We start from the raw sequence: 6,885 nt of genomic DNA on the forward strand, positions 1-6,885 counted from the left end.
ACGGTTCAAGAGGTAACTCTTCATCCTCTCTTCTCCTTGCTTGCTATTGTACACTCAAAAGCAGCTGTAAAAGGCTAAGATGGGCCTAAGTCGAAGTGGGTTAACACCATAAGATCTTGTATTAAGCTTTTTTTCAGAGCAGCAAGGGGTGGGGGTGAATGTCCTACTGCATTAGAAGTTTCTGGCAATAAAGGATGCACAAACAGGACACAGCACTTGTATTGCACAGTGTGGATTTGGAAATAAACATTAAAAGCTAAACTTTACTAATGTAGTTCGAATTCTAGAGTTGAATTTGGGCTGATAGAGGCCTTAGTGTGAAAAAAAGATGCTTATCTGAGATAACCAGTTTCAGCCAATATGTCTGTTGGTCTGGGAAAAACCATTGTATGTCTCACCGAAAAACCGTACAAACTTGAATGTACACTAGATAGACAAAAATACACCTGACTTTTTTTCAGCCATATGTGGTTCCTCTTTAAAATCTTACTACAAGGTTAAAGGCACACAATTATATAAGATGTACTTGGCTGCTGTAGCATTATATTTTCCCTTTATTTGAACTAGGAGACTCGAACCTGTTCCCAATGGTCCTGTCCAGAAAGCAAGCTGCGAGTAGATAAGCTTTATATTGGTTGGAATAGGAGATTTTGAGTGGCCTGCTGTTGAGCTTTGATCTCAACCTTACTGAACACCTTTGGGATAAACTGCACCCCAAATCTCTTCACACTAATGCCTGACTTTACTAATGGCCTTATTGCTGATTGAGCAAAAATCTTCACAAGTACACTCCAAAATCTAGTGAAACATCTTGCTAGAAGAGTGGAAGTTATTATAACAGCAGATGGGAACTAAATGTTGAATGGGAAATTCAAAAAAGCACAAATGAATCTTATAGTTAGATTTCCACACATTTATAAATCCCTATTACATATCAATGGGAGCCCATCAGAGCCAGCAAGGCTTCTCTCCTGGTCTAAACTCAGAATCACTAACTTAGTTTTTAATAGATTTCTGTCTCTGAATATGTTTTAAATTATTCCCAATAGTCTATTCCCTTCATTTCATAGCTTTTCTCTCGCTTAAACTGCTTCCAGGAGTTTTTTGTAGTTTAGGTTTGAATGTCTATGCAGTTGTGGCTGCAGTGAAAGGAGTCGTGTTGAATTGTGCTCATTGGGTTTCTTGCTTTACTAATGACATTCATTCTCACTGTATGAGATATCTGTGATGCAGCGCTCTGTTATAGTGTGTTTCTCTATAATGTTGATGGATACTATAGCCGTGGCATCATAATGATGGTATCAAAAGGGGAATTGATTCATGCAGGACAGCACCGAAAGCTTAGGTGTGAAATGCATGGCCCATTACTTAAATAGTGAAAAAAAGAACAGAGGACGACCTATTCAGCCTATTAAAATCACATCAAATTATTATTTTTTTCTCTGATATGTAACATATATAATTATGATTTTGTTTCTTCTTCTTCTTCTTCTTCTTCTTCTTCTTCTTCTTCTTCGGCTTCTCCCATTAGGAGTCACCACAGTGGATCATTCGTCTCCATCCCCCCTGTCTTTTACATCTGCCTCTTTCAACCCAACCACCTGCATGTCTTTCCTCACCACATCCATAAACCTCCTCCTTGATCTTCCTCTTTTCCTCCATTCTCAGCATTCTCCTACCGATATACCCCATGTCCCTCATCTGAACATTTCCAAACCATCTCAATCGCGGCTCCCTCACTTTGTCTCCAAAACGTCCTACATGCGCTGTCCCTCTAATAAACTCATTTCTAATCCTGTCCTTCGTCGTTATTCCCAATGAAAACCTCAACATCTTTAGCTCTGCTACCTCCAGCTCCACGTCCTGTCTTTAACTCAATACCACTGTCTCTAAACCATACAACATCTCAGGTCTCACCACAGATACTCTTCTATCACAAATCACTCCTGCTATCACTCCTCTCTCTGACCTCTTCGCTGAATCTCACACTACAGTCTTCCTTCTTCAGTTTCCACCATCTTATTCTTCTCTCAGTCCTCTCTCTTCTCTTTCTTCTTAAAATAAATATTTTCCACTGCCATTTCTATCCTTTCTGCAAAATCTACTGCCATTTCTATCCTTTTTGTCAAATTTACCATCTGCCCTTCCACATTCCTCTCCTTAAAACCATACCTACCCATCACCTCCACATCACCTCTGTTCTCTTCACCTGCATGCCCATTTAAGTCTGCCCCAATCACCAAACGTTTTTTCCTAGGTAAACCTTCTACCACTTCATCTAACTCACTTCAGAATTTTTCCTTCTCCTACATCTCACAACCCACTTGTGGAGCATAAGCACTGATGACATTTTTCATCACCCGCTCAACTTCCAGCTTCACGATCATCACCCTATCAGAGTACACACTTACTGTACTCTTCCGTCAGAATCACCCCTACACCATTTCTCTTTTCATCCACAGCTTGATAGAACAGTTTAAAGCCACCTCCAATGTTCCTGGTCTTACTCCCTTTCCACTTGGTCTCCTGAACACACAACATATCTACCTTTCTCCTCTCCATCATATCAGCTATCTCTCCCTTTACCAGTCATAGTACCAACATTTAAAGTACCAACCTGAACCTCTACTCTTCTACACTTCTCCTTTTCCTGCTGTCTCTGCAGACGTCTTTTTCCTCTCCTTCTCCTCCTTCAGCCAACAGTAGCCCAATATTCACTGGTACCCTGTAGGCTAACGATACCTGTGGCGTTCGTTGGTAACCTGGGCCTCGACCGATCCGGTATGAATTTCTGTATCGTGATCCTCATGTTCGATTTGGCACATGTTTTACACTGGATGCCCTTCCTAATGCAACCCTCCCCATTTACCCGGGCTTGGGACCGGCACTAAGAGTGCACTGGCTTGTGCAACCATAATATCTGGAGGTTTTTTTTCATAGCTTAGATAAATTAGGGACAAACTTAAAATTATAAGGAACAAATTTTTACATTATTTATTTCTGTAAAGCTGTTTTGAGACAATGTCCACTGTCTAAAGTGCTATACACATTAGTATTAGTCACATTAGATCAGAAAGACCTTGTTTCTTAGTCTTTTTCCACATCCTTTCCCAGTATCTGCTCCTCCTGAAGGACTGAGGGAAGCACCGGGACTCATCAGGCCTTCAGTGGAAATGTCAGCTTGTGAGGATTTGACTGATTAGGTAATATTCCCGCATGTTCTCGTGTAAGCAACATTTTAAAAACTCATTTGTTGAAGTCGATCCCGCCATAATTCGTCTTACCCCCGTCACTCTTTTGCACGGAACTTTCATCTCCAACACGTCCTGTCGCCGCTTAAAGAGTCATCGGCGACAACAACCTTGACGAGGCTGGCAGGCGTCAGCTTTTGCAAAGCCACTTAACGGAAGTCAAACGCACCCCCGGCAGATATGATGAGGCTTAAATTGCCTACACCTCCGCCACAGCACCCAAAGAACATGGCATGGAAAGATGTCCTTGACAGGGTTGTAATGTCAATCAGGACAACATGTTAAAAAAATGTGTAGTGTACTAAAGGCCCTAACACTGAATTCAACTGTTTATTGATTGCATCAGTAATAGGTGAGGGGTGTGTGCTGAAGCTTCAGAATTGAAATCAACTGATGCTTCAGACAACTGTCAAGTCTCACCGGGAATAATTACGATTATAAATATATTAAGATTAAGAGCTAATGTATTAATGAACAAATTATATGCTTTTTAATTCTTAATAATTTGTGGAACAGCCACACATTATTTTAGTTTCCAGCTGCCATGTTACAGGGAAAACCCCAAACTCCTCCATCCTGAAGATTTTCCAATAGTGAAAATAACAACACAGGCACTGACACTGGAGACTCCTTCTTTTATTGGTACTCTGACAGTCTCTGAGCAACAAGTGTCAATAACACTATCAATCATTTTTTAGTTTGTTTTATCTGTATTATTATACACTAATAACTGAGTATGAGCTGTAAAAGCAGCAATAACATCAGGAACAGTACATCAGCACTGACACTGGAGACTCCTTCCTTGATTGGTACTCTTACAGTCACCGAACAGTTTCACAATATCAACAATGTCAAAGTATTGCTTTGAAACTTTATATATACAAAATATATATTTTCCTCCATAGATTACTCTGGATTGATAGTTATAAATGCATCCTAATTGAACACCACATCCTCCCATTGTCCTCAATTCTCTGCAGACAGTTTAACTTATTTAAAAAAATTGTGTAAAATATATTTCATTATTATTAAAGCAGAATTACACCCTTTATTTTACATGCAATGCAGAATCCTCTCTCTCATGCTATTTAGAAGCTGGCAGCCCGTATCAAAATGGAATCGTTTTCAAAGACTGTAAGTGTGAAAATGCTGAATCTCAGGGGATTTGTAGACCAGTGAGCCTTCGTAATTGAACAATAATCAGATTAGCAGATAATCTTCACTGTATTCTTTTTTTTTTCCTTTTTTTTTCTTTTCGAGGTGCACATAACATTTTCAGAAAATTATGTAAAGACCCCGGGTTGCAGGCATGGATATTATGGTTCAAAATAACAGCCCAGGGGCTCTCGAAGGAGCAAAGTGCTTTGTTAGCATATCCAAGCTCACCCCCTTTATTTCCTATGATTTGCGATTCATTGGTTTGAAGAGAGGCATCGCGCAGGCACCGAACGCCTCTTTCAAACGCCCATGTGTTGACATAAACAGCACAGTGGACAACCATCTGTTTAAAAGATAAACGAGTGATCAAAGGGCATTGCTAAACGTGTAAGGGCTCTCTCTCTTTTTCCCCTCCTCTTCAAACCAACCCCCCACACCTTTTTTTTTTTTTTTTTTGAAGGAGAGTATAAAGAATGCAGAGCGGTTTCCAGGGGATACGAATGAAAAGGTTTCGGAAATGCGGCCGAGGAACGGAGCCGAAGGGGCAGCTTCTGAGAGAAATTCCTCCTGTAGCTTTGGGAGCCGAGGAAGGAATCACTATGGCTCTTCTGATCGGACAAAGGCAGTAGAGAAGAGAAAGAGAAAGTGATCGACTGCCAACAGGGGCTCTCCCACACCTCCTTTAATGAATTTGGTTTATTAAACACAAAAAGAGAGACAGCAGACGGCTAAACTCTGACGCCTTGGTCTGACCTTTCACCTTTCTGGGGCTGCTCTTTAAGCCTATACTCCCCCGAATGTTTCTCAGATCTTTTAACATTGACGTTCCTCCATATTTATTCATTATTCATTACATTTACATTTTTACAGTTGCAGGCTCAGGATACCATCAGCCTAAAACTTTGGGAGGAATTCATTCAATTCATTTTTATTTGTCTCAAAGCAGCTTCACAAAGATGAAGTTGTAAAAGTATGCATATGTTTGTTCAATATAATTGAAGGTTTATCCCCAATGCGCGATCCAGTGGCGACCGTGGTGAGGGGAAAAACTCCTTGAGATGGCAAAAGGAAAAAACCTTGAGAAGAAACAGATTTAAAAGGGAACCCATTATCATCTGGGTGGCACCAAATGTCCATTCATTACAGTTCTATCATTGTTAAGGTGTGCAGTGACAGACGCTTAAATACAAACTGTAATCCTGAGCCATTGTAGAAGACTGTTGGTATTAATTACAGTCCAAATCCATCCTCAAAGTTCTTGAATTGCGCTGTTGATGTGGCAGATCTGAATAGAGGAAAAGGACAGGAACTCTGGTTGCTCGTACCTGGGGAGCATGTTTTACTCGACAGTTATAGCACATTTTATTTTAATACAAAAATACATAAAACAATCAGTGCTAGTTTAAGTGTTTCAGGAAGAGGCAGGTCCTCGCCCGTCAAGACAATACATCATACATCAACCGAGAAAAGAGTCTTGATGTTTACCAACCTCTCACAAGAGTAACGAGAGGCACACATTTACACAATCATTATAGTTATTAATAACTTATGATTCTATTTATCACATACCAAGTGATTTATAAAGTATTTACACATTATATGGCATTATAGGTTGTACTAATGTTTATAATAATAATTTTAATTTTATTTGCATTGTCAATCTAATATTTTGCTTCTCAGAATTCTGGCCTGAGATTGAGTACTGTGTACACCCAAACTGATGCTTTTGTGCGATGGCGTATAAAACGATTTCACTCCTTACTCACCTGCTGCTATGTGTTTCAAAGTGCGTATCGAGTAATAATACAACATACAGCCAACATTGAAGGTTCACTATTAAGACTTGTATTTTAAATGAAAATATGTCTGCATGTCAAGGGGTAAATGAGTAGAATTCACCGAAACTTGAGTGCCCAGAGAGACTGATGATCTCTGTCTGAAAAAAAATCCATGCCGTCTGTGCTTTTCCTGATCCGCTCTTGTGGAGAGGAAAAAATGAGCCGAGAGCAGGACTATTTTTCTGTCCCATTTCTGTGCACTTCAGATAAACTCAGCCATTACTCAGGGCTGGAGAGAGAGAGAGAGAGAGAGAGAGAGAGAGAGAGAGAGACCTGTTGGAGGAAAAAGTTTGTGGTGTGAAATCTAGAGTGAAGGCCAAGCTTAACATCTGACATACAACTAGCTATTAAACACACAAATGGATCCAGAGCTCCATCGGCCTGTCTGTGGAGAAATGTCCATATGTTACCACAAGTGTAACCAAGGATGTGTTATATTATAGGTTATAATTGCCAAAACCGTAGGCTTTTACTCAGAAAATACAAATGAAGATGCTTGACAGTGGGACTGGAATCCTGTCTGAATGGATAACTCACTCTGTGGGTCTTTTATCCTAGCAAATTACAACCGAGCACACTTAGCTTATAAGCCTTGCTTTAAAAGAAACCAGTGGAATAAAAGTGTTTATATTGAAATA

This window comes from Silurus meridionalis, chromosome 4, assembly GCF_014805685.1.
Source record: "Silurus meridionalis isolate SWU-2019-XX chromosome 4, ASM1480568v1, whole genome shotgun sequence".
Lineage (NCBI taxonomy): Eukaryota > Metazoa > Chordata > Actinopteri > Siluriformes > Siluridae > Silurus > Silurus meridionalis.